This window comes from Rhinolophus sinicus, linkage group LG05 (assembly GCF_036562045.2).
Source record: "Rhinolophus sinicus isolate RSC01 linkage group LG05, ASM3656204v1, whole genome shotgun sequence".
In the NCBI taxonomy this organism is placed as follows: domain Eukaryota; kingdom Metazoa; phylum Chordata; class Mammalia; order Chiroptera; family Rhinolophidae; genus Rhinolophus; species Rhinolophus sinicus.
Window position 1 is genome coordinate 158,338,710 of NC_133755.1, and position 27,907 is coordinate 158,366,616.

General features: G+C 35.6%; 1 long non-coding RNA gene across 2 annotated transcripts in view; it reads right to left on the reverse strand.

Annotated features, from left to right (window-relative positions):
- The window catches only part of LOC141571903 (uncharacterized), a 76,974-nt gene that overhangs the window by 25,784 nt on the left and 23,283 nt on the right, over positions 1–27,907 (reverse strand). For both annotated transcript variants that reach the window (XR_012496952.1, XR_012496951.1), the window contains 2 exons: positions 18,043–18,302; positions 17,200–17,306 (listed from right to left, as the gene is read on the reverse strand). This is a non-coding gene — a long non-coding RNA (uncharacterized LOC141571903). The remainder of the gene's footprint in view (positions 1–17,199; positions 17,307–18,042; positions 18,303–27,907) is intronic.

The following is a 27,907-nucleotide window of genomic DNA, read 5'->3' on the forward strand; positions in this document are numbered from 1 at the left end:
GTTTTTAATTCCAGGATAGTCATTTAGACGAATACGTACACAAAAACAAGACGTTCGACTCACATTTCCTAGTCATAAAGTTTTATTGATTTTTTCCCCACAATATTTCTGAAAGTGTGACCTGTGTGATTCAGGCCCAGAATTACAGTATGTTTAAATTAGTGCAACTTGTGAACCAAGAATAATTGTTTTAAATTAAAAATCATGAAGGGGACATATAAGGTCTATGTTTCCTTCAAGATCTGGATCACATTCCCTTTCTTACAGGAAGTCTTCATCGTTCTCTCCAGACCTTGGTGTCTTCTCTTTCATCAAGAACTGAAATCAGACTATCTCTCGGTATATAGTGCCTTTTATTGTTGGGGGAATGTGCACGTGTGCGTGTTGTGTGTGGGTGTGTGGGTGTGTTGCTTTGGTGTGTATCCAGTCTCTCTATAGCAGATTGAAAACATTCTATCAGTCCAGTGCCCCAGAGACAATACATAGTCAAAATATATCCTTCAAGAGTCATTACCAATCTTGTGATTCCATGTTTTTTTGATTTTCCAAAGATTATGCTACCTATTTAATTGTTGCCATAATTTCAATATAGTCTGGCACTGGTATTCAAGTATTATAACACTTATTTTATGTAAAATATCATAGCTTTTATAATTAATCAACATGGATTGGCATTGGGTTGGTGCAGATCATATAGTAATCATATGTATTTTTTAAGATTTCTGGAGCAAAATTGTGAAAAAAAAAAAAAGCAGGATCACAGAATCTCCCTTCCAAACATACTAGGAAAAGTGAATAAACTGGGGCTATGAAATTAGAAAAAACATAAATAGGAAGAAAAAAATGTTTGATGGGCACAACATAACATTGTATAGCTTCTAATTCTTTGCCAGACATAATCAGAGAGGAGTAAAAAAGATGAGCTAAAAATTTTGTATAATAGGCTTTGGGTGCCTATTGGTAGCTGTGGGAAAAGTCAAGATAAATTCTTCAAGAGTACAAGCAACTAAAATTAACTTATAAGATTGGCTGAGGCAGAAGTCTTACCTTTTTATAGGGTGCTGTGCTGTCTTGGGGCGGTAAGCCAATGCCCATAGATGGGCTATACCTCTGGCTAACTGGAATGGGCCATAGAACAGCACACTTAACAACCTAAGAAGACTCTGAAAAACAAGAGTCTTGTTTTTCAGCAAGAACTACTACGACCAGCCCAGATTAAGTTTGCTCACTTTCTCTTCCCTCATCTCTTTATAGTTATGCTACAGAAAAAGTGAACTGAAAGAATAAAACTACCTCCAAATATTAGCCCACAGGGGAAAGAATAACTAGGTCCCAGAGATCAGTGGGAAGAGGATTAGGGAGAACACATCCACACTATATTATGGAGTCACAGTGTTTGAACTATGCTGTCTAAATAAAACATGAACAAGAGGAAGTGAAATTTCATGGCAACTAGACAAACACACTAGAGAGATACGAAGGAAGGAAGGAAGGAAAGAAGAAAGGAAGGAAGGAAGGAAGGAAGGAAGGAAGGAAGGAAGGAAGGAAGGAAGGAAGGAAGGAAGAGAGGAAGAAAGAGAGGAAGAGAGTGGGGAGGCAAGGAGAGAGAAAAAGATGGGGGAGAGAAGAAGGGAGAGAGGAAGGAAGGGAGGGAGGGAGGGAAAGGGAGGCAGAGTGGGAGGGAGGAAATTATTTTAGCAGCAAAATTAGGTGAGAACCTTGTTTGAAAGAAAAAATAACAAAGAAACAAGCAAATTTCTCAAAAGTATAAAATAATGTAATAAGTGTATATATATATATAATAAAAAGAGCAGAAAGTCAAGCAGATGAACAGAATGAGATGATAAAGTGATTCTAGAGCAGTGGTCCACAAACTATAGCTATTTTTGTATGACCTGTGACTGCAATCTAAAATTGTTTCTTACATTTTTAAAGAGTTGTAAAAAAAACATAAAACAAAGAATATGTGATAGACACCATATATGGCTAACCAAGACTAAAATATTTACTCTCCGACCCTTTACAGAATAAGCATGCTGACTTCTGCTCTCGAGCAATAAAATAAATTTAAAACCAAAATTGTGCTATCATAGATTGTAATATCTGTATATCAAAATGTATTTATGAACGTATTTACATATGCATGTATTATATATATGAATGTTAATTATCTGATATTTGAATGAAAACAAAGCTTGAAATAGTCATTGTAAATCAAAAGACAAAGAAAAAATGAAAATAACTAGAAAAATAGGGAACAAAGATAATTAGGTAATTAGAAGACAGATAATTTATCCAACAGATAGATAACTTGACCCTTGAAATAGCATCTCAACGAACTTAATTAAAAAGTTCTTAAAAATGTTATTCAGCTATATTTTTTTTAAATGAAGCAATAGCTAATTCTATAGGTCAAATGGACACACTGTATACTAGGAAAGATTAATACAGATTGCAAACACTAGGACATATACTTGTTAAGTCATTGAACATCAAGGCTAAAGAAAGAATTCTTCTGGAATACAGGCAGTAAAGGGAAGTTATCTACAGGTGAGGACATGGGGGTGTATCAGTCAGACTTCAGATATCTTCACAGCAATATTCAATACCATAAGACGCTTACAGTGCTCTAAAGGAGAGAAAATATGACTCAAGATAACTGTTACCCTGCAATTTGAAATCAAATATACAGGTAAAGGCTTTCTTCGATGTGAAAGCATAGAGGGAATAGAGCCCTTCTTGAAAAACTTACTTTAACAATGAAAGCTAACCAACTTAGAGGCGAGTCAAAACTAAAAACTCAACAACAGATATTGTAGGTAGAAAGACAAATGATAGTCACTAAATCCATTTAAATATAAAATTAAGACTAAACAATTTGGGAGACTGCATTTTCAGAATAGGGGGTAAGTGCTATAAACTCCAGTAAAGTTAAATTAATATAAGCAACAAAATTGGGAGATTGGAGTTAAAAAAAAAAAAAAAGAAGTGTAAGAGTGCTAATCACCTTTCTTTCATGGTATGGAGTCAGTTAATACACTGTCTAAAACTGAAGCATGAAGCTTTAAAGCATATATCATTCCAGTCTCTTTTTTCAGCCAGAGTCATCTTGTGGTCAAAGAAACATTTATCTGAATTTCAGTAAATTCCTTCAGTTTTATTTTCAATTTTTTTTCTTGTGTCATATTTAGGTCAAATTAAACATAACATTTCTATTTTAAAAGTAGTATGTGCAATATGATCTCATTCTGATTAAATTGTTTATGTTCTGTCTCCAACCACACAATTGCCAATCCATTTAACCATTCATTCAACCATCTTAAATATATGCAAAAAGAGATGTCTGAAACTTTTCTCTGTTGCCTAAAATTCATACGCATATGCTATCATTAAAAAAAACACTAAAAAAAATAGAAATAAAAAACTAATGAAGTCATTACCTTTTTCTGCACGATTAAAGGATTTTTTTTCTTTTTTTTTAAATTGCGGTAAAATATACATAAAATGTACTATTTTTACCATGATCAAGTGTACAGCTCTGTGGCATTAAGTGTATTCACATCATTGTGCAATCATCAGTATTGTCCATCTCCTGAACTTTTTCACGATCCTCAGTGGAAACTCTGCCCGTTAAACAATAACTCCCCATTCCCCACTTCTCAAGCCTCAAGTAAACACTATTCTTTCTCTTTTTTTTTTTTTTTTTTTTAATATTTTATTGGGGAAGGGGAACAGGACTTTATTGGGGAACAGTGTGTACTTCCAGTTCTTTTTTCCAAGTCAAGTTGTTGTCCTTTCAGTCTTAGTTGTGGAGGGTGCAGCTCAGCTCCAGGTCCAGCTGCTGTTGCTAGTTGCAGGGGGCACAGCCCACCATCCCTTGTGAGTCCAGGAATCGAACTGGCAACCTTGTGGTTGAGAGCTCACTGGCCCATGTGGGAATCGAACCGGCAGCCTTTGGAGTTAGGAGCATGGAGCTCCAACCGTCTGAGCCACTGGGCCAGTCCCGACCACTATTCTAATTTCTGTTCTAGGTCCTTCATATAAGTGTCCTTTTGTGACTGTCTTACGTCACTTAGCATAATGTTTTCAAGGTTTATCCATGTTGCAGACTGTGTCAATTTCATTCCTTTTCAAGGCAAAATAATTTCCATTGTATGTATGTATTGTATTTTATTTATCATGGACATTTGGGTTGTTTTCACCTTTGTGCAATTATGAATAATACAACTATGAACATCGGTTGTTCTCTCGGAGGTCCTGCTTTCAATTCTTTTGAGTATATACCTAGAATCATATGACAATTCTATGTTTGATTTTTTTTAGGAACACCATAATGTTTTCCACAGTGGCTACACCATTTTACATTCCCACAGCAGTACACAATGGTTCCAATTTCTCCACTTCCTTGGCAACACTTGCTACTTTTCTTTAGATTTTTTTAAATAATTATAATGTGTGTGAAGTAATATCTCACTGTGCTTTTGATTTGTATTCCCCTAATGATTAGTAATGCTGAGTATCATTTTGTTGGCCATTTGTATATCTCCTTTGGAGAAATGCCTGTTCAAACCATTTGCCCATTTTTTTGATTGAGTTGTTTGGAGTGTTTTTGTTGTTAAGTTGGAGGAGGTTTTTAATATATTCTGAATATTAATCCCTTATCAGACACGATTTGAAAAAATTTTCTCCGCTCTTTGGGTTGCCTTTTCACTCTGTTGACTGTGTCCTTTGATGTATAAAATTTTTTAATTTTGATATAGTCCAAGGTATCTATTTTTTCTTTTGCAACCTGTGGTTTTGTCTGTCTTATCTAAGCAATCATTGCCAAGTTCAATGTCATGAAGCTTTCCCCATTTTTTTCTGAGAGTTTTATAGTTTTAGCTCTTATGTTTAAGCTGTTCATCCATTTTGAGTTAATTTTTGTATATGTTATAAGGTAAGGGTCCAATTTCATTCTTTTGCATTTAAAGTCATTAATTTTCAATACATACTATCAACTATTGATTTAGTCTCTGAAATTGAAGGCTTATCCAAGAGAAAGTGCAAGGAGAACCTAAGTGCCCTGATGTACATTCATGACGTAGTGACCAGAGTTGCCACTGAGCCAGTCTTCCCGTTGCTCCCACTCATCACTTCCTGAACGCTGCTATAGAAGCTGGTACAAGAGCTGGTTTTTCTTTTTTAAACATCTAGAGGCACCTGTTCTTTGAAGTGGGTGTCAGCTGCAGATGTAACACCCATCATCACATGACATCTGTTTTTAGTTAGTGGAAAATGCTGCAATTCTTTACTGAATTGCCACCCTGGTTACAAGTCCACAAACCAAAATTTCCCACAAGGGATAACTATTTTTCACCTCAAATAATTCTTTATTATATCAAAAGGCATCTTTTTAGCATTTAAAGGTACTATTTTAAATGTCTACTATCTTAAATGGAAATAAACAAAATGACATATTTTTAAAATAGCATCTTATATGCCAGTTGTCAAACTAAAAATATCAAAAATTCTTGGCAGCCTTCCAGTTGGAAAGCCAAATGAATGATCAATTTAAAAGCCAGCAGCAGCAAATAGGGCACCTACCACAAAAACAGAATATTAGAAGTCAGTGAAGATAACAAATATGACTTTTTATTAAATACTCCATCATAGTTTTTCTAGTTAGTATCAATTGTATTTTTTTTCTCTGAGCAAACCAAATCATAAAGAATATGCATTACACGCATCCAAAAATGTGTTCCTGCTTTACGCCAAGTAATTAGTACCATGAAGTATTTCTAGATTAGTTATTTCTGATACCAAGACTGCTGCAATTATTGACACAAGAAATCAGCCCTCTTAATTGAAATAGACTATGGGAAGTTCCTGAGTATTTCTTAGTGACCTACCACCCAGCTCTATAAAATCTATTCCTGTCATTCCAAATTCTTGACATTCTATTCATCTTCCTCAATTGTAATGAAAAACCCACCTAGGGTTCGCTACATAATTTGTGGGGACCAGTATAAAATGCAAATGCAGGGTTCCATGTTCAAAAATTATGAAGAACTTCAAGACAGCAACAGCAGAGCGTTAAACCAAGCAGAGGGTCATCTCAGCACGGGGCCCTGCACAACGGCACGGTTTTCACACCCATGTAGTCAGCACTATGTGTATTTGTTTCTGTGTTTAACCTTGTAGATTTCTGAGAACTCAATTGCAGATACAGATTCTCAGATGTTGCCAAGAGTTCATTTTCATTTTTTCCATAATACAATCATCTTGTTCCTCCCTATTATTGGCAGTTCTGTCTCCTGGTTGCTTAACTAACTTTCCACCTTCCGTGAATCTATGCTCCAACTGTCTGTCCCCTCTTAGCCTTTTTTTTTTTTTCTAAATATATATTCAGAATCCCCGATAATTCATTCAATAATAACAAATATTTACTGTCTTGATTTGCATTGCCCCAAGCAGATCCTGAGGGTAAATAGTGTCCTTGAGAGGTACAAGCTGGTCGGGAGTGGAGGAACGATAGAGGGAAGGGAAGGTGGCCAATAAAGAGTGCACTATGAAGACAGTTACCTCAGTCTGGTAAGTGCTCCCTCATCTCCTCCCTGAATGGGAATGAAGTTGTAGTATTTATGCAGCAAATGCTAAGAATCATCAATTGAGGGTTGGTCTGTGCCAGGAGAAGGCTGTAAATCCTCCAGAGTCATGCACAGGTGGGCAACATGGCCTTCTACAGTTTCTGGAAAGCATCTCCAAGCTTTGTGATGTATATATTGGATGTTGGAATTGGGCCAAAGCACACTTAAATACTATAATCCAAGGGAAGGGCACTGTTTTGCACACCTACTTTGTTCAAGGTACTGTTCTAAGTGTGGGAATATAGTCCAGAGTCAAAATCCAAGCTCATGAAGTTTATATTCTGGTTGAGGGAGAGAGGGAAAACAAACAGACAACAAAGTTCTATAACAAGTTATATAAAAAGAAATAAATACAACTGGTAATGGGAATAGAAAGTTGTGGGAGTAGGAAAGGGGAACTTGTTTAGAAAAGGTAGCTGAGGAAAGTCTCTCTGCATGGTGATGTTTGTGTAGCGATCTAAGTGAGGGAGAAAGCCCAGTGGATATCTGGGGGCAGGGACGTCTAGGCAGAGGGACAAGAAAGTGCCAAGGCCCTGAGATAAGAGCATACTGGCATGTTTAGAAACAGCAAGGAGGCTAATGTTGCTGGCTAGATCATAGGGAGAAAGGACAAGAACATCAGGTGACAGAGTCAGAATTGTAGGTAGGAGTGAAATCTTATAGGACCTCATAGACCAAAAAATAACTTATTTCATTTTGTTTTCTTGTGTTGTGAGATGGAAAGAAAGTGGAGGCTTTTACGCAGAGCAGTAATTTGATCTGTGGTGTCACCAATCAAAATTGGTGCTTGCCATATTGCTTCTGTTTTTCATCATATAATAGTAGTGAGGAACAGATGTCTGTAGGCCAAAGATTGCTTAGCTGTTTTATGCTGCCTATAATCTAACTTCAAAAACAAAACACTAAAAATAGTAAAGTAAACACATGATCACCCATCCATTCATCCATACATTGAGAAAGCCTTTCAGAGTCGAGTAATTCCTGCTGGCTGGCCCTCACTGCCATCTGGGACAAGCTGCTGTGGGGCGTGGCAACTGGGAGATAACACATGTGAAGGAGCATAAGGCAGAATGAGAAAAACAAAGATGCTGGCCAACCTAATCATTGTTGCTTTTCCTCTTTCCTTTTTCTTTTCTTTCCTTTTTCATTTCTTTGAACATCTACCCTAAAGAGTTCTAATATAACATACCCCATAGTTCTTGACATACAGAAAGTATTCAATGTATGTTGAGGGACTATAAAAATCTGTGTTAATTTAAAAAAAAAGTGATTATATAAAATGCATATTAGCATAAGCAACAGAACAAGTACAAGTTGGCCCAAAAAAATCACACAAGGGACTTGCTTGTGCCTTGGTAGCTAAGACCGTAGGTCAGAGGTCATCATAGTGAGTAAGTTGATTTTGCTTTTGTTAGAAGGTTAGACTACTGTGATTGTTGAAAATGAGGATGGAGAATCAGGAAAGACAGCTGGAGCTCCCCTTGTCGGATTAAAAATTGTCCATAGAATGCTCTTCCTCCCATGGAACAAGCAGTAGATTAGGAAGTGCTTCTTGTCAGAAGACATGTACCCTGGAAACCTCAGATTTTCATGGGGCAGAAGGGAAGAAATGGAAAAATGGCCTCTAGTCCTCTGTTCTATCTGTGAGGAGACAACAGATAAGTTTAAAGTATACGCCGTTGTTTGAGACAGATTTTTTTATCGTGTTCTTTATCATTCTACTAAAAGCAGAAAAGCATAGGTGTCATCTGTGCATCACTGCAAGAGAGAATCTGTTGTGACAATGACAAAGGGAAGTTTGGTCCATAGCAAAAATGGGCATCAAGGGCAGCATTTTTGGCTACGGAGAAAGGAGAAGCCCCAAAGCACTTCATAGTAATGCCATGTTTGTGATGCTGGGCAGCTGCCATGGCTGCAGTCTGGAAACAGGATTGGAGGAGCTCAGGTGACCCTTCCATGACTTATATTGGAGGGAGCAATGTGGGCAGTTGAGCAGCCAGGACAAGAGCAGTGAAAAAGGAGGCCTTGTCTCTTTGTCTGTCGGTCCTTTAAGATTTGTAGAGGGAGATATTAGCACTCTCCTAGGTAGTTTGCAAAATGTGGGTTTAAGAGAAATTTACCCTCTGCCCAGAATAACTAAAGAGTCACATTTGGATTGAATATCAAGCATTGAAAGCCATGAAAGAGAATAATACTTCTGATGAGGACCCAGCTAGTCACCAGGTTAACAGAAGGAGCAGTAAATCCTCTTTGAACCTCCTTAGAGTCTTCTTTTACCATTAAAAGGTGTATATCTCATCATAAAAATCTGCTTAATCAGTAGAATCTCTGCTTTTTTAATTTATTTTTCTTAATCTCATTCAGAAACTGCAAACTTGGTGTATTTTTCTTGTAATGCAATCTATTTGGTTTTGTTAACTTGAGCAAACTGTTTTGTACATAAAGCAGTCCAACAGGTCTAGTCCTCAAATTAAGATCTTAACTGAAATTCAAACTGAAGATCATTCTTTGAGTGAAACTATAAGCATAATTTCTTATTTAGAAATTGCAGTTATAATACACATAGATTATGAATATTCTTCACCTACAGAACTATCTATTTCTGTTCTTGTACATATTAAGATGGAGGTATAAGTGAAGAGAGAAATTATGATAATACATGAAATAAATACGGCTTGACAGCTTTTGTGAAGAGTAGAATTTCTACTACTAACAATAAAATCCCAGTTCATAATACACTTTAAAAAGCACTGATAATAATTTGATGCAGAGAAAAAAAACTAAATTATTTTAATGCTATAACAAAGGCCTCTGTTTCTTTCCCCCACCAAGTTCTAGAAGTGAAAAAGGAAATCAACATTAAAGTATGAGGGAAAAATCTTCAAACGCACTCTTCATACTCAAACATAATAATACAACTTTCTCAGAAATGCCAATTTCCCTCTAACTTTATATCATCAGTGTTTGTAAAGGGTCTCAGGTAGCAATAAAACATTTCCCGTCAAATAGCAGCAACAATAAACAAGAATCTTTGCATAACGTAAACAAGAAAATAGAAGTAGCATTCATTTAATAAAGTGCTAAAATTTCCATCTCAAAGTTGTCATCGTTAAGCTCATTGTCTCCACAGCCTTAGAACAACTACTTTTGGAGGGGAGAGATAAGGAAAAGGGATTAGGAAAAAAATCCTTAATTTCATCCTCAAAATAGTGTGCAGGGGTGAGGGGGGAGTGGGGTTCTAGTATAGGGTAAATGGGGTCTAATATATGGTGATGGAAAGAGAACTGACTCTGGGTAGTGAACACACAATGTGAGATATAGATAATGTATTACAGAATTGTACACCTGAAATCTATGTAACTTTACTAATAATTGTTGCCCCAATATAAACATTAATTTAAAGAAAAAAAATACTGTGCATATCATAAGACACATAAGAAAAGTAAGAAATGTGATATACATTGGCTAAACTGTATGCTTCTTTAGTATAGTGACTATTTCTTGTTGAACTTGTTGGTAGTTTCTTCCACAGTGTACAGCTAATGTTTTACAGAACGGCAGATTCTCATTATTGGAGAATAATTTGTCCTGGAAAAAGCTCACTTAGGGTCACTTCTTAAATTATATAAATGTCTAACCACTATGCTCTAGCCCTGAAATTAATATAAAATAATAATAGAGAAAAAAAAGAAAAAATGTTTATACTAAAAAAAAAGCTCATTTAACGTGAATCTACTTAAAATAGAAAACAAAATGTCATGTACAGAGTAAACAAAAAGTTTAATTACCTTATTTTAAAAGTGTAACCCAAATTTATAAAGCTATATCATCTTCTATTTTACAGAATATAGGTTAAAATCATAGCTACGCAATACTTATTAGAAGAATGAGTCAAGTGTTGATTCCTTGTAAGGTAATTAATTTTTATAACAAAGATGCAGGTTAGCAGGATATACCATTCATACCTGTTTGATTCTTGCAAAATGATCATAGTGAGTCATTAAAAATTACTCAAGAGCTTTAATTTCCCAAGGTGCTCTCTTAATACACTGGTATGCAAATAAGCCTCTTTAAAATGCCTATTATGTTATCATTCTTGTCAAGTATTTCCTCTTTTATTATAGTCTACCAGGTCATCATTTGTCAACAGCTTTGTCTATAAATAGGAATAGTTTTCTAGCATCACTTTCATTGATTTTTTTGATTGGCTTTATGGTAAGATTTCCAATTTCACTTCATAATCAGTATGTATTGTATTTGACTACATGTTTATAACATCCAGACAGTGATTAAGAAACCTATCACCAAAACTGTTGAGGTGATAGAGACCTATGCTTACTTACGGGAGCAAGGGGCCATAGAGTATATGTTAGGTTTTGATCACTTCAGCATCCCTATGAAACACTCCTGGTTTTGGAGGGTCAGGTACCAAAAACAAGAAAAGAAAATCTACTTTATATTCACAGTAAATGTCTGTTAAATTAACAAACAACAATAAGCAAATATGGAATAAATATTCAGGCACACACTGACACAGAACCTGTAAGTTGGTATATTGAGACGAGTTGTGAAAAATTTCAAGACTTAGCTGTCCAAAGCTGTTTTACACTGAAACTGCAACATCAACAAATTTACTCATGAAATATGAAACAAAACTGGTAGAATTATGTGGGCCTATGGAGAAAGAGCCACTTTTTTACAGTTCTTGTATAGATTGTTTCTCTTAGTCTTAGAACCAGTAGCATTCAATTAAGTGAATGCTTTACTTTTATTATGGCTCTTTTCACCCAATGGTTAGTCTATTTTCTCTTTACTCTGAAGAAGACAGACTCTTTAGGATCATTCTGAATATTTTAATTTCCTAGGAGGACAGCAGTCTGGGACTGCCTACAGGTTTAATTACAGTAAATATTTTACTCATGTCTGTTTCTTAGAAAGCACTCAGGCTGTTTAGAAATTTGTGTGCTAGCCATGAGCACTCTGGCTATATGACGCATACACAAAAGTCAAATTGAATCCTAGAAATCCAATTCTAAAGGAGCATTCTTGATCCATGATGTGTTGTGACTCCAAGTTATAGCTATTCTTTGCAAGGTAAACAATATGGTAAAGAATCTCCATAAGGAGGTGCTCTCGGTTAGACCCAAGACTAGAGCACTGAAAAAGGTTACTTTAATGATGAGCAAAGGGCATCACCTTTTCTGAACATATATATTTCTATAGACAATATGATCCCATGTTGGATATTGAAAGAGGAGAAGGTAGAGTGAGGACCTGTTGATTGAGGACCTATTATGTGCCAGGTCGTTAACACATTACATTTTAATTAATTAATCAGGCAAGTCAGAAATTATCTGACTTCTACTTTCTAACTTGTTTTTGTTTATCTATAGCCCCTATTCCATCTGAATCTTGGATATGTCTCTGTGCGTATGCATTAAGTTAAAGAGTCTAGCTTAATTTTTCTAAATCATTTACTAACTATTTCAATAACATTTATTAACTTTCCCCCTTATATTTAAATTACTATACTCATTACATCAACAAGGATTGATCTTTATGTCCACTTTAATGCCAATATCATATTATTTTGATTAGTAAAGCTTTATGTTTTCTTATGCAGTAAAGCAAGTTTCAGTGACTATAATTTTCCCAATCTTTTATTGAATATTTTTGCATATTTTTCTCTTTTAATTTTAGAATTATCTTCCAGAGAAATTTTTGAATTAAATATTAATAAAAATTCTAGTAATATTTCAGTTGGTATTGCATTAAACTTATACTTTAATTTGGGTAGAAATTATTTTTTTTAATATTGAATCTTCCCATATAGGAACATGGCTTATCTCTCCATGTTTTTCAAGTCTTCTTTGACAAACCTAAGAAAAGTTTGATCATATTCTTCATATGGGACTCACACGTTTAATATAATTATTATTAAGCATCTTATAAATTTTTTATTGTTGCTATTATGAATAGGGTGTGTGTTTTTTCCCTTTTACATTGCTTATCAGTTATTGCTGGTATGCAAGAAACTATTTTTGTTTCTAAATATTGCATCTGGCCACCTTAGTGGACTCTTGAATTAGATATTATAGTTCATCTATTGACTCTTTTTAAATTTCCTGTATGATTACCTAATCATATCTCCTGTAAGTGGCAATTTTACTTCTTCTCTTTTAATATTTACATTTTTAGTTTCTTTGTCTCATTATATTTTTAGGGCCTTTAATACATATAGAATGGTAATACTTTACCAGAAATTCTTGTCTTTGTAGGAATTCTAACATTTCACCATAAGAATATTTTTTACATCTGTTGAAATAATTATCTATACTTTCTCTTTATAGGTTGGGTCTTACAGCTAAGAGGTTATTAACAAAGAAGTTTATAACTGATGTTTTTCCTTTTCCACAACTCTAAGTTCAGAAAAATAATTGGAACAAGATGTGTATCTTAAAGAGCCTGATGGGGATAAACATACTGAATAAATCACACTGTCCTGTACCATGCCAGGTAGTCTAGCATGTCTTGGGTTCCACGAAGACTGATGATACACCTAATTCTTATGACATGATGCTTCACAAATATCTACTCTACCCTATAGAACTGCCACAGCCTCAAAAATATAAGCCTGAGTTTGGAGGTGTCAGCTGAACTTCTACAAGGTCTCATGTGGCTCTCACTCTTTTGGACTTACTATCTGCAATTGAACATCTGCCAGTGTCCTCTGTCTGTTATTGGAGAATGCTGCTGGCCTCTTTGCTGTATATCCTGATTGCAATGACTTCCTTCTGTAGCTTCCAGATAAGCAAATTTTCTTGATTTATCAGGAGGTGCCTTTATCTGGTCTCTCAGTCAATTGGATCCTACTATTGACTTATATCAACATAGTGGTTGTGAGATCTTTTAATCTAATAAGTTATATTAATACATTTTCTAATATTAAGTGACTCTTGCATCACTGAAATATATTCCTACTAGTTTATGAGATTTCAATTTTTAATATACTACTGGAATCAAATATATTCAAGATTTTATTACAGGATAAAGATTACTTCTCAATTCAATGTGAAAAAACGACTTTTACAATATATGGTGCAGCAAAAAGTGAGCAGTATAATAGAAAAACATTAAATTGGATTAATCTTTACACTATATCTCAAGATACTCTACAAACGTGCCAATGGTTAAATATAAATTATCAAATAAAAAGTTAAAGGTACAAGAAGAAAATATCTGTCCTTTTTTTTTTATAACTTCGAAGTAGAAAAAGCCTTTCTAAACCTAGTCCCAAATTGCAGAAACCAAGGATAAAATAATAAAATATTAAAATGGAAAAGTTCTACATGGCAAAAGGCACCATGAATAAATATAAAATCAAATGACAAACTGAGATACAGAATTTGAAATTCACAACAGGAGCAATACTTTAAAGGCCCATAGATACTTTAGTCCTTTAAAAGGCCCTAGAAATTGAGAAGAAAAGATCAACAATCTGAAAGAAAACCTATAGTTCATAGAAAAGGGAATACAAAGAGTTCTAACCTATGAAAAGGTGTTCATAACAACATCAATGAACATTAAAACTACTCTGAGATAATATTGTTCACCTACCAGATTAGCAGACCTCCCAATAGCAAGTTGGGGGAGAAAGTCTGTTCATGTATTCTACGTAGGCATGCAAACTAGACCAAATTTCCTCAAGGGCATTTTGGCCAAACCTGACAAAATTGCAATTTGGATTCCATTTCTGCAATTTTTTTCATAGAAATATACCTGTTTGTATATAAAATTCTGTATTTACATTTTTATTGTTTATTACAGAAAACAAATTTTAATGGGGCAAAGGGAACCCAAGAGTCTATCAAAAGATAACTGTTAAAATAAATTATGGTAAATCCAGACAATGGAATACTAGGCTTTTATAAAAGCGAGTGAAGATTATTTCTTTGTACTGGTTGTTAAGTGAAAAACAAGCAAGGTATAGAGGTGAATAGTGTGCTATTAATCATCCGTGGAGATAATCAATGTCACAGCAATTGTTCTCAAAGTGTGGTCTTCCCACAATCTCTCCAGGGTTTCATAGGTCAAACCATTTTAATAATACTAAAAATGTATTTGCTCAATTTTAACCACTTTCTAAAATTTATGAATTTTCACACATTAGTGAACACTCCAGGAATAAAGTCAGCCTTGAACTTACTGATTCAAATCAATCTGGTTGACATTTCCCTTGCTCTGTCACTTACGTCTGTGCCATTATCAAAGGCATTTAGGTCAGGCTGTGAAGAAATGAATAGACACTGCTGCGAAAGTCTAAGGAAATAGACCACAGAAGCAGACCACTAGCTTTTGAAGGCTTGCCTTTTCCACCAGGAAATTTACAAACAGAAAAGGAGGATCACAAAATAAATAATCTCAGAAGTCAAGTCCAAAAGTGTCTGTTCAAGTTAAACTCATCTTTCCCCTTCAGACTTGTAATGGTATAAATAAGGCAGATACTCAAGGTAAGTTCTAGGTCGTAATAAAAAAAAATTTAAATGAGCAATTTATTTCTGTTCAACAAGTATAGACCTACCAAATACAGGGTTTGTGGTCTTTGCTATATGTAGCTGGAGGCCAGATGCTTGTTCACAAGGGAAATTGAATGAGGGTGGAAAGTCACCTCTTACCATTAAGACAATTCAAAAGCATATGGCATTTGCTGTTTATAAAACGTTTCTCCCCTGTGTAAAATATTTCTGAACCATGGTCTCCAGGGCACGCACACACTCTGAGCTGTTTTTTCCTGGAGTAGTGTTTCATTCGTACAAATTAACCCACGTCTTCTTCTGTGATTCTCCATATGACTAATGAAGCATAGCTTTGAGGTAATGATTTAGGGGAATATATGGCCATGGAGTGCAGAGCACTGACTGGACCCATAACCTGATTATAAACCTGCTCTACACAACTGGCTGACCAGCTTGCCTTTTCCTCTTTTCATTTTGATTTTTTAAAATGATCTATTTCACTGTAATTGTGTGATTAAGAAAAACTCTATCTTCTACACTGGCTCTTAGACTTAATGCTCCCAATGAAAATGTATAGGCCATTGGTTCTTCAGGTTCTGCACAGACTTTTCCCCAGGAGATAGCCCTAGGGCTTCATTGCTTCATACTAGACCAATCTATCAGCTAAGCGCATGTCCCAGCTGTCCAAGGCTACAAAGCTGAAAAGATACTGCAGTGTATGCTCTGAGAATGTTTTTCCCTTCCTGCTCAAATTCATCTAACTTATCCATCCTTGTATAATAGCCCCTTAAGTAGAGATATAGCTATATATCTATTTACTCATATATAATGTAAAATGAATGCAGGTGTAACAGCTTCTGAGTGTGTTTATTTGCAAAATAATGAAACAACTTGAAGAGCAAATGCCTTTCAAACTCAGAAATTAATACATAACATTTTTAAGGGTATATTAAAATCTTATTTGTATTTCTTCACCTAAAATATAAATAAGTACAATAAACACAAAAGCCAATTATTTTCTAAAATTGGAGCCTCAGTTAGTTCCTTAAACAGGTAGAATTACAGCATCACAAGGACCTTAGAGTTTGATTTCTCTGAAGGCCATATTTGATTTAAATAATGTTTCAATTTCCAGCATCATTCCATAGTTAGCCCCTTCATGGAATCTAGGATTTGGTATTATTTGTGGAATTTCTTTTTATACATAGTTCTAGAAATTTGAACTGCCAACACATCTTGAATATTTATCTGAATGGCTTCGTCAAGATAGGGTTTATAATCTGTGACCTAAAGATGGAAGTTTCTGAATGACACTGGCATTTGCTGAAGGCAGTCGAGTTCTCGTGATGAATATGGACACCTCATTTACAAATGTGTCATTTCATTATTACAGGGAATCAAAAATTGCAAGAACAAGAAAAAATAAGCCAAAAATAAAATCATTAATTGTAGTAAAGTTTAATCTCATACAGTAATCACCTTCTTACCAGAATGATATTATTCTGGGTATTATTCTCATGTCTGGATATTATTTTCATATCTATAGTTTACTCCTACTGTCTTTGGATGTCACCTTCTCCAGCAAGCCTTCTGTAAATCCTCTTTGTTCAGGGAAAGGTGGGGTGACCCTATAGTTGTTTTTCCTTTCAGCTCGCCCTTATTCATCAGTAAACTAAAGGTACAGAGTGTTGGTAGAATGTGGGCATATCAAGAAGTGAAATGAAAACAGTTGAGTTAATTCTGTGAGACATTTCCACTGTTCTGGTAAGAATAAAAAGCAAACATATGAACTACAAAATACTAATTGTGCAATTTCAGTTACTCCACATATGAAGTCAATGTTTTTACAGGTAAAACTGGCTGTGCACAAAATAAAGATAGGTGGTAAGATTTCATACTAATAATTTCTAATTTTAATTTTTCTTTAATTAAAATGACATTAAGTAGTAAATAAAAATTATCACAAGTGGCGAGGAAGACCCCAGGAGAAAGGAAAAAGCCTTATATGTAGTACATTTAACAGCACTTTTTTCTGTTTTTTGAAGAAGGGTTTCTACCTTTCATTTTGTGCTGGGCCACAGGTTAGGTGGTATTGGTCATAATGATGCATCAAACAAGATTCTTTGAAGTCTGAAAAAGTTCAACATCTTCCAGAATGCCTACTCTATAGAAAAATGAGAGAGAGAGAGAGAGAGATTGTTTATTCATTTGGTTAAAACAGCCACTGTGTATTTCTGAAGTCTGAAAACTTGGTACATCACTTGCTTAGAATCTGCCTACCAATATTCATTGCCTTCCAATCAGTACTGGACTTATGGGGGGATCGCTTCATAGACTGTGTGGATGCCTGACCACTGCACTGTACACCTGAAGCTGATGCAAAATAATATTGAATGTCAACTATAATATATATATATGCATATATATATATATATATATATATATATATATGCATATATATATATATCATGTTTCCCCAAAAATAAGACCTAGCCGGACCATCAGCTCTAATGCATCTTTTGGAGCAAAAAATACAAGATCCGGTCTTGTTATATTATATTAGACCTAGTCTTATATTATAGTAAAATAAGACCGGGTCTTACATTAATTTTTGCTCCAAAAGCTGCATCAGAGCTGATTGTCCGGCTAGGTCTTGTGTGTGTGTGTGTGTGTGTGTGTGTGTGTGTGGTCATGGGATGTAAAGTACAGCATAGGGAATATAGTCAATGGTATTGTAATAGCTATGTACAGTGTCAGATGGGTAGTAGACTTACGGGGTTATCACTTTGTGAGGGGTGTAAATGTCTAATCAGTATGTTGTATTGTACACCTAAAACTAATTTTAAAAATTGTTTCTAGTTTTAGGGCTAGGACGCTTGAATTTCTTTTCAATACTGTACCTGTGCTGGGCTTTCTCTGGTGCTCCAGAGCATTTCATCACCAGTACGCAGAGCACTTGATGACCTTTAGGGGAAGATCAGGTGGTTCCTCTGTTCTTCACACTTGGGAAGGAAAGACCTGCTTATAAAATGCAACAAATGTTTCCTGGGCTGAAGCCAATTTGTTTTAGATCTTCATTTGATCTTTATTTTGACTAATCCTTTTATTTCTGTGATTTCCTTTTGTTGATATGCCAAACTTCTGCCAACTTGTTTCCTTTCTAAAAAAAAAAAAAGAAAAAGAAAAAAGAAAAACCCTAATTTCTGTTAAGTTTAATTTTGTATTCAACTTGTTTGCCAAAACTAAATTAAATCTCCTCTGCCCTAGCACCCACCACTAATCAGGGCAGAAGCACATCTTGCAAAATGCCCTTGCAATTGGCTCATCTATATGTTTACTGTGTCTTCACTTTTAAAGGATTGTTATATATTGGTCTTTATGGATATATTTCATGGGGGCGGGGGTGTGGGGGAAACCCAGGATTCTCTTTCTCGTTATTCATTCTGACCAGTAAGAGAATATTTTCATGTCACTGTGGTCATATTTATAGAATACCAAGTATCTAGGTAATACAGGCAACACATTCAGCTTTAATTTTAATTGCCCAGATAAACTGAATTGCCAGAGATACCTATAATCCCAATTCAGAGATGTGATATAAGGATTTGATTGATCCATTCCATGGCCTACTTCAGGGACTGTGCATGGCAATCTGACATTAGGGCAATTTGTGCATTTTCCTTGCTTCAGACTACCTGTTAGCAAGACCAAAGTCCTCTTGAAAAGAGTTACTAAATTCTACAGATGCTAAGAGAAACCTTTTTCCAGACAAAACTCTATTCAGAGGTTTGGGCAAAGCAAATTAAAGCACCAATTAGCACTGTTAGCTCAGCATTTTCAAAATGCAAGTTTGCTTCCAAAAACCTCCCTTTGAGCCCCAGTTTGCAAGAGGTTCAGACCTCCTGAGTTTCACTTTGAGTGTCAAGTTCAAGCAGAACCCCAAAGAAACTCAAAGCAAAACCCACTTTGGACCCTTTGAGTTTCACCTGGCTTCTACCTGAAAGAAAAGAACTACCCAGTGTTCCCTTGAAACTTGACCCAAGTTTGCATGCAATTCAACTGAAATCCAATTCAGCACTGCTGAAAGGTTTGCAAACCTCCATAAAATGGGCTGTGAACCTAAAATATGACCTTGGGGTATCTAAGGAAGTTTACCAAAGTTTCCAACAAACTTAAACAGGGCTGTTAGAAGCTGGTGAAGAATCTACATGTTGTATTTTAAACTATAATTTACCTCCAGGAAATCTATGAATCACATATAATTGGCCCCAAGGGTTGAGTTATTCTGCTTTGTAAAATTATTTTTCATCTCTGTATACTCTTTTAAATAGGAAAAACTGTGGTTAATTGATGAGAAAGTAGGTGGCTATCATTACATGCTGTTTTCACCTCACCCTGGCACACAGCAAACTCCACAAGCTCAGGCACGTTGTTATGCATTGGCCATAAAGTGGCCCCGGGAATCTACACATTTCTAATGGCAAACAGTTGAGATAATCCAATATCTTAGCACAACACAATGGGTGGAACAACCTGTCACGGAAGACAAACTTCCACTTTTTCTAATGAAGATAAAGCTGTACTTACTGTTTTTTGTTCTTTAGGCAAAGTTTCTTCTCGTCTCATCTCTGCCTTGCCCTCCACCCTCTCCTCTCACCACAAAGCCCTACTTGTTTCTTCCAGATAATCCTCATTCACTCTCCCTTCTCTAATCATTCACCACTTTCCCCTTTTTTATTCTACAATACCTGTCCCCCATCCTTTCCTCCATCTGCCTCTTTTCTTAACCTCCCTGATGTGACCTTTCGACTGGTTTTCGACTACACCTGCTTTACGACAGTGTCGTAAGTGGGTCTCTTCCATCTCCTTCCAGTCTTCCTGTGCCTGTGCCCCTGCAGTTCTGGGCTCTTTGTGCTGAGAGCTGGCGTTTTGCGAGCTCCTCAACAGGGGAGCTTGTAAGGTTGTCCTCAGTGAGTAACACTCTGTGAACCGCCCTGCCAGTGAGCAAAACATAGCAACAACTAAGAGTGACATAGTGACTTTATTTCATTGACCTAAACACAAGCAGGAGGGGCCAAAAAATTGTCTGCAGTGAAAAAAAAGCATTGATTTGGGAATCAAATAGACCTCGGTTTGAATAGCGTCTCTGCCATGATGACCTTGGACAACCGACCTCCCTTTTTGGACCTCTGGTTCCCTCACCAGTGTAATGGGAGTATACATATCTACCTCAAAATGTTAAGACAATAAATGAAATAATGCACATCATGGGACTCGGTTCATGTCAATTCTTTATCCTTAATAATTCTTTAAGAGAACATACCGCATCTTACATTTTAGGCTTAAACCAGGAGAGGTTAGTGGGAAATTAGAAAACTGCTTATTTTTAGCCTTCTCATGTAGTGTCACTTATGTGTTCAATGTTTTTTCATTGAGGCACAAACAACACCAGACTCTAAGAATTCTCCTGTTTTCTGGTTTTGGGTGCATATTCCAAAAATACTCATTTTGCTAGAGCCAGGGTGATTTCATGTTATCCACTTGATTTAGAACACTTTTCTAGCTATGTAGAATCTTACTAAAAATAGTATATTCATAATTCACATTACTTTGCAAATAATAACATTCATTGCCAAATACTATCTAAAAAGAAAACCAAATTAAAACGTAGTGCTTATATTATAATTATAAACATAACTTAATGACATTATTATTAACATACAAATAACAAAACATAAAAAGATTGACTCAGTTTTTTAGGGTTAAGCTCACAAAGACACATAACTAAGGAATGTTGAGCACTGTTTTTGACTGTGAGTCAGACTAAAAGCTACTTTTTCTGACTAAACAGGAATCTTAATCTCTCATCCATTCTCTTCACCACACACAGCTTTTGAAACTATATTTTTCTGCGAATATGTGCACTTTGAGATAAGGTGGATTCCTCGCAGACTTCTCAATGTAGTTTTTTTCTCCCATTTTGGTAAACACATAATAACTGGTGGAAAGGTACTTAATACTATATTCATATTGCATCTATCTACAGATTAGGCTCTAAGCAAGACCAAAATGTCTTAATCAAAAATTAAGAACTCTGTCAATCAACGAGTTTTCTTTTATTTAATTTTATAAGGACATCATCATTAGAGCTAAGGAAACAAGGTGAGTATTTGGTGCCATGTGGATTATACTTTAATTTAAAACCTCTGTTAGGTTTAATTTTGTGTAAAAATTATCTGGCATTATTTGAATGGGCAAGATGAAATGTATAACAACATTTGCTTTCTTATATTCAGTAGAATGTATAGTAGAAAACTCAAGAAAAAATGCAATATGTAAAAAGAGAAAAGGTCCATTTCCTTTAACTTTATTATCATGTATAGGGCTCTATAAATATATGTTGAATGAATAAATATCATAATAAATTAATAGCTGAACCATTCAACATAGAAGATGAGGCTGACCTAGAAATATCAGGGAAGGAGGGAGCTGGAAAGATGGCTGCACCACCTTGAAGCAGGTTGAACAGACCCTGTTGGGACTCACCAGAGGACAGCTGTATAGAAGCTGTACAGAAGGAGGTGATACAGAGTAGAATCCAGCAGTCTAAAAGTAAGAAAGACAGAGATTACATAGAGATGCAAAGTAGGGCTAGGAGAGGTCTGTAAAAGTGAGAATAAATCAAGAGCTAAAAGTTGTATGCTAGAACTAAATCCTTATAGAAATAGGGAAAGCAAGCAAGGACAAAAGACTACCTGAATAAATGTTTTGGCCTTAGTCCTTTAGTCATATAAGTCACGATTTGCCTTTTGGATTTAAAAGCTGCCACAGAATTGCCTAGATTGAAATAAATAATGGAATGAGAAAGTCAGAGTGTAAGGGTGAAAGGGAGGGAAGAATAGAGAGATAATAGGAGGAGAGAAGAAAAGAAAGTATCGTCATCCCCTCTTACCCAAAGGGCATACATTCCAAGGCCCTCGGTGGATACCTGAAACCACAAATAGTACCAAACTCTATATATACTGTTTTTTCCTATATATACATACCTATAATAAAGTTTAAACTACTCTTGCTCTTTGAGAAAATTAACTAACAAAAAGGTTACTTGAACACAAACACTGTAAAACCACAATAGTAGATCTGATAACCAAGCTGGCTACTAAGTGACTACCTGGCATGGAGCATATACAGCATGGATACACTGGATAAAGGGATGATTCACATCCTGGGCAGGATGGTGTGTGACAGCTCAAAATTTCATCACGCTGCTCAGAATGGCACACAAGTTAAAAAAACAAAAGAACAAAAACTTACGAATTATTTATTTCTGGAATTTTCCATTTAATATTTTTGGATGATGGTAGAATTGCAGTTAACTGAAACTATGCAAAGCAAAACTGTGGCTAAGGGGAGACTACTGTAAAAGAAAGGGCAATACGAAGGGAAAAGGAAATAGACATGGGAAGGTAGAAGTGGAGGGAAAAGATAAGGGCAGGAAGGTGGGAAGGAAAGAAATTCCCACAGATTGGGAGGAATATTGACTATTTCCCCCACTGGTCTTACAGAACACAAAACAGTGCATTGGCTCATTTATTCACACCAGTATTCCTGTGTATCAAGCCAGGCATCTCTAAGGTGTGTAGTTTTGGAGCAGAAATGGCTCCAGTCTCAGAAGATAACTCTGAAATAAATATGAGGGACGTTTCATTATAACCACATATCCATAAGAGTGAAATTAAAGGAAAAGGAGAACATTATGTTTTATTTGAAAATGTTGCCCTAAGGTCATTACCCAGTAATGATTCATTTTACCTAGCAAAGGAAGTTAGGGGTACCCCTTTCATGAGTCAAATCTTTTTCTTGTGGATTTCTTTGTTTTGAATATTTTACTTCTTGGTTTGTTAAACAATGTTAATGTCAAGTGACATAACAAATAGAAAAGTCGTTGAAGCCATAACCACACAAAAAGCTTGAATATGGGGCATCAATCCTGCAGGGTACACTTGATAAAGAGGACTAAAATTTTCATCTTCTCTAATTAATAAATTGTTACCAGGTAGTCAGTAGCAATAAAATGCTTTCTATCCTACAAATAAATCCTTATTTGCTCTAGATTGGAACTTAGAATACTGAGTTTCCAGGTGTCACCCAGAACATACACTTGGAAAAAACATACTCCTTTTATATAACAGAGAGTAAGATCAAGGATGTTATTAGCCTTAACAGTGGTTTGGTCTCAGCAAGGATGTAATATAATGAATGACAGATTTCAAATGAGCTCTCAGGGATGGTTTGGTACATAGATAGCCTTCTTCCATAAAACAGTTCTTGGTGCCACTATATAAAATGCAATACTCCCCTGAGAAGGTCATTGTTATACGCCATTAGTACTTATGTTATTAATAATAATGATAATGATAATCATACTTTGCATTTACTGAATATTGCTGTGGACCAAGAGCTTTTCTAAACATTTCACAAATTAATACAGTCAATCCTGTCCAACTCTAAGTGATAGATACTTATTATTATTCTCCCCTATTTTGGTGAATTGATGAGCCTAGACTGATTCCTAGTGAACTAAACATTCAAATTCCAGTCATCAAATTACAATAATTGAAACCAATAATAACTACTGGTAATTCAGCAAGGTGATAAAAAGGTATGGTTACTAAGTTACAAAACTTTCCTCTAACTGTGAAAAAAAAGAAAGATAGCTCCCAAAGGTCAAACCATAAACAGCTAAATATTTCAGAAATTCAACACAATATGAGATAATTTTGAATAAGACATTTTAGCAAGAATTCTTATTGGATTTCAGTGGTTTATACTTGCACATCTGACCTAGGAAATCTCAACTTGAAATTCAATATTTCCTACATACATGATAACATTAGATTCTACAGTTTGTCCTTAAGATGTGTGCTCTTATTGAAAGAATTTGGGTCAGACAACCAATCACTAGTGCTATGGAAACACTGGCCTAGAAACAAGAACCCTGATCAGCATCTCTATTCTTCCAGCACTGGCTGTGTCACCTTCCTCTTAAAAATGGAGGATAATCATGTTTACCCACCCACCACATGACTTCTAAGAGTCAAATGAGTTATAGATGCAAAAGAACCACTTAAACCTTTATTATTTTTAATGATACCAAGCATGAGCATATCAGATGATGGGAGAAATGGAAGGACATATATTTGCTCAAGGGTGTTATAGATTTTGATCACCTTTTTTAGCATTTAATTAATCAGGTATCCATCTTTGGTAAATGGGATAATTACTTAACTTGCAACTATAATAATCAATGCATTCTGAGTTATCTCAAAGGTTCTGTATATGGTAGTTAAGTATATATTTAGTCCAGACCTGCCTGGGTTCAAATCCAAACTTCACACTTACTAGCTGTGCAGCATTAAACAATGTCCTTCACCTCCTCAGTGTCCTCATCTGTAGAATGGGGATAATGACAGCATCGGTCTTATAGGGTTGTTGTGAGGATTAAATGAGTTAATAGAAGTAAAGCATTTAGGATTAATGTCTATCATATAAAATATACTATATAAGCATTTCTTATTACAGTTGACGCTTGAACAATGTGATGGTTGGGGCATGACCCCCAGCATAGTCAAAAATCCACGTATAACTTTTAATTTCTTTTTCCAAGTCAAGTTGTCCTTTCAATCTTAGTTGTAGAGGGTGCCGTTCAGCTTCAAGTTGTTGTCCTTTCAGTCTTAGTTGTGAAGGGCGCAGCTCAGCTCCAGGTCCAGTTGCCGTTGCTAGTTGCAGGCGGCACAGCCCACCATCCCTTGCGGGAGTCGAGGAGTTGAACTGGCAACCTTTGTGGTTGAGAGCCCGCGCTCCAACTAACTGAGCCATGCGTGAGGCAGCTCAGCTCAAGGTGCTGTGTTCAATCTTAGTTGCAGGGGGCACAGCCCACCATCCCTTGTGGGACTCGAGGAGTTGAACTGGCAACCTGTGGTTGAGAGCCCACTGGCCCATGTGGGAATCGAACCAGCAGCCTTTGGATTAGGAGCATGGAGCTCCAACCACCTGAGCCACTGGCCCGGCCCCACGTATAACTTTTGACTCCCCTAAAACTTAACTGCTAATAGCCCATTGTTGACCAGAAGCCTTACCAATAACATAAACAGTCATTAACACATATTTTGTATGTTATATGCACTATATACTGTATTATTTCAATAAAGTAAGCTAGAGAAAAGGAAATGTTATTATGAAAATTATAAGGAAGAAAAAATACATTTACAGTATTTATTGAAAAAAAATCCATGTATAAGTGGACCCACACAGATCAAACCTATATTATTCAAGGGTCAACTGTATTTTGAATTGTAACATAGATTCAAGTAAAAGCAAGTTACATTATTATTTTTCTAAATCACTCCATATTCATAATCATGATTTGTTTTAAAATCCTTTAAACAAATTAGTGTTACACACATATTGCTCACCCAGCACTATGCTGGGTACTATACAGTAACAGCAATAGTAACAAAACTTTGTGATATTTTCCCAGCCCTTAAGGTATTTATAATCCATTTGCAATAAAGAGAGGAGAAGGTAAAAAAATATTGAATACCAGAATAAGTTATTTGTGTACAAAAAAAAAAATATATATATCTGTTTTGAGAATCCATAAGGTCATTATGGATTCTTAATCAGGAGAGTAATATGATAAGAATGGTGTTTGAGGAAGATTAACCTGGTAATGGAATGCTTAAAGACCTAAAGAATTTTCTCCTGTATTTCCAGACTGAGTTGATGGCAACATCATATACCAGTCACCCAGCCAGAAAGTTGGGAGTCCAGGAAATCTCCAAATCCTCTGACTGTGAGAGCCTAAAGATCTTTGCAAAGCACTTTCCCCTCTGAATGAAGTGCCCTCTCTTCTGTAAACTAGGAGCATGTCTCCTCATCTCCCCACCACACCACCACCACTAAGCCACACCATCTCTTATCTGGGCTATCGCAATTGCTTCCTAGCTTCTCTGATGCTTTTGAACTCCTCAAGTCAAACTAATTGTTACCTACCGTCTACCTAAAATGCATACCTGACCATTCATTCTCGCATTCTTAAATATTTATTTAGTGCTTACTCCATACCAGGTCAAGTACAAACAACTGTTCAGCAAAAACAGATACGGTCTTTGAACATCATGGAGATATCATGGCGACAGACAATAACCAAACTATCCTCACAAACTAATGTTGAATTAAGGTAAAGTTGAACATAACTTTCTAAGCCTCAGTGTCCCTGTACTTAAACAGGAGTGATGCAACCCACCTCACAAGGTTGTTGTGAGGATAAAATAAGATTACTATTATGAAAGGAACAAATATCATTGACCAATGTTTATCAATGATACTTGATAAACATTTACTTTGTTTCTGAAATCAAATTGTAGGAATCAGCCAAAAGGATAGAGCTAGAGATATAGATTGGGAAGTCAGTGGTAGAAGATATGCAAAGATAAAGCCTTAAGGACCGAAGGAATTCTCCAAAACAGAGAGAAGAGGGCTTGACAGAGAAAGCAAAGGATCAAATGCTAGCTCTACTGAGAAGGAAGGAGAAGAGGAACCATAGAAAGAAGACTAAGAATTTACATGAAGGAGAAAAATAAACAAGGCTTACTATTATTTAATATTAAATGACTTTGTGGGAAAGATTTACAAATTATCTTGTATTTGTTTTATTTTTAGGAATACTTGCTCACACAGCTAGTGATAACCATCAGGTTATAATATGAAGGACAAAAATGTAAACATCTTAAATTATGTCAAGAAAATGATCAACCCTTAGCTGGTCTATCAACCCTTAGTTGTGTGCAGTCAACTTTTATTTAACTCAGACAAGTTGGGGAGCAGACCAGTCTAAACTAATGAAAACTATGAATTATATTATTTAAACAAATGCAATTTTATGTTTTATATCTATACAATGACATCCTAATAGGCCCAAAAGCGTAGTCAAGTAGATACTTTTATACTGCTTTCATAAATAACAAGAATTACTTTATTAATATGTAAATTGAGAGTACATAAACAGATATCAAACTACTTGAAAAATGTGTTCTCTCAAGTAGGTTAATTATATCCTCGCAATCTTTTATATTATTTTTTGTTTACTGAATCTACTTAGCATAGAGAAGCCAAAGACCATCTTTATTTTAACCCCATGCCAACTACCAAAAACTCCAAATTAGCATTCCAGAGTAATGAGGTTTTATCATACATAGTGCTCCAGCTAACATATGAATATTTTTGTCTGAAAATCCACAGTTATATTCAAGCTATTTCTCTCTAGACCAAATGTTCAATGGTAACTGAAGTTGTTGAACCAAATAAATGTATTTAAATTCATTACTCGTTTCTTTTGTAAGAAATACACTATCTATGCTAAGAAGGGGTTGGTCTTTTTATTCTGCCCCACCTCCTACCCCTGTCAGGCCACAGCTAGAACATTCTATTCAGGTCTGGGCATCATATTTTAGGACAAATTAATAAAATGAAGTAGTTCAAAGAGAATGAAACTTGTCACCATTTCATATGAGGGACAATTTAAAAAACTGGAACACTTGGTCCAGAGAACAGACAACATGGAGAAACTTAGACAATAATACTTGTCTCCAACTATCTTAAGGGCTCGGTGTATGTAAGAGGCTTTGTCTTTGGCTTTAGAGCAGTGATGTGATCTTCAAACATAAGCAAGCAGAGGATCGTATTAAAGCTTATGAAACAGGG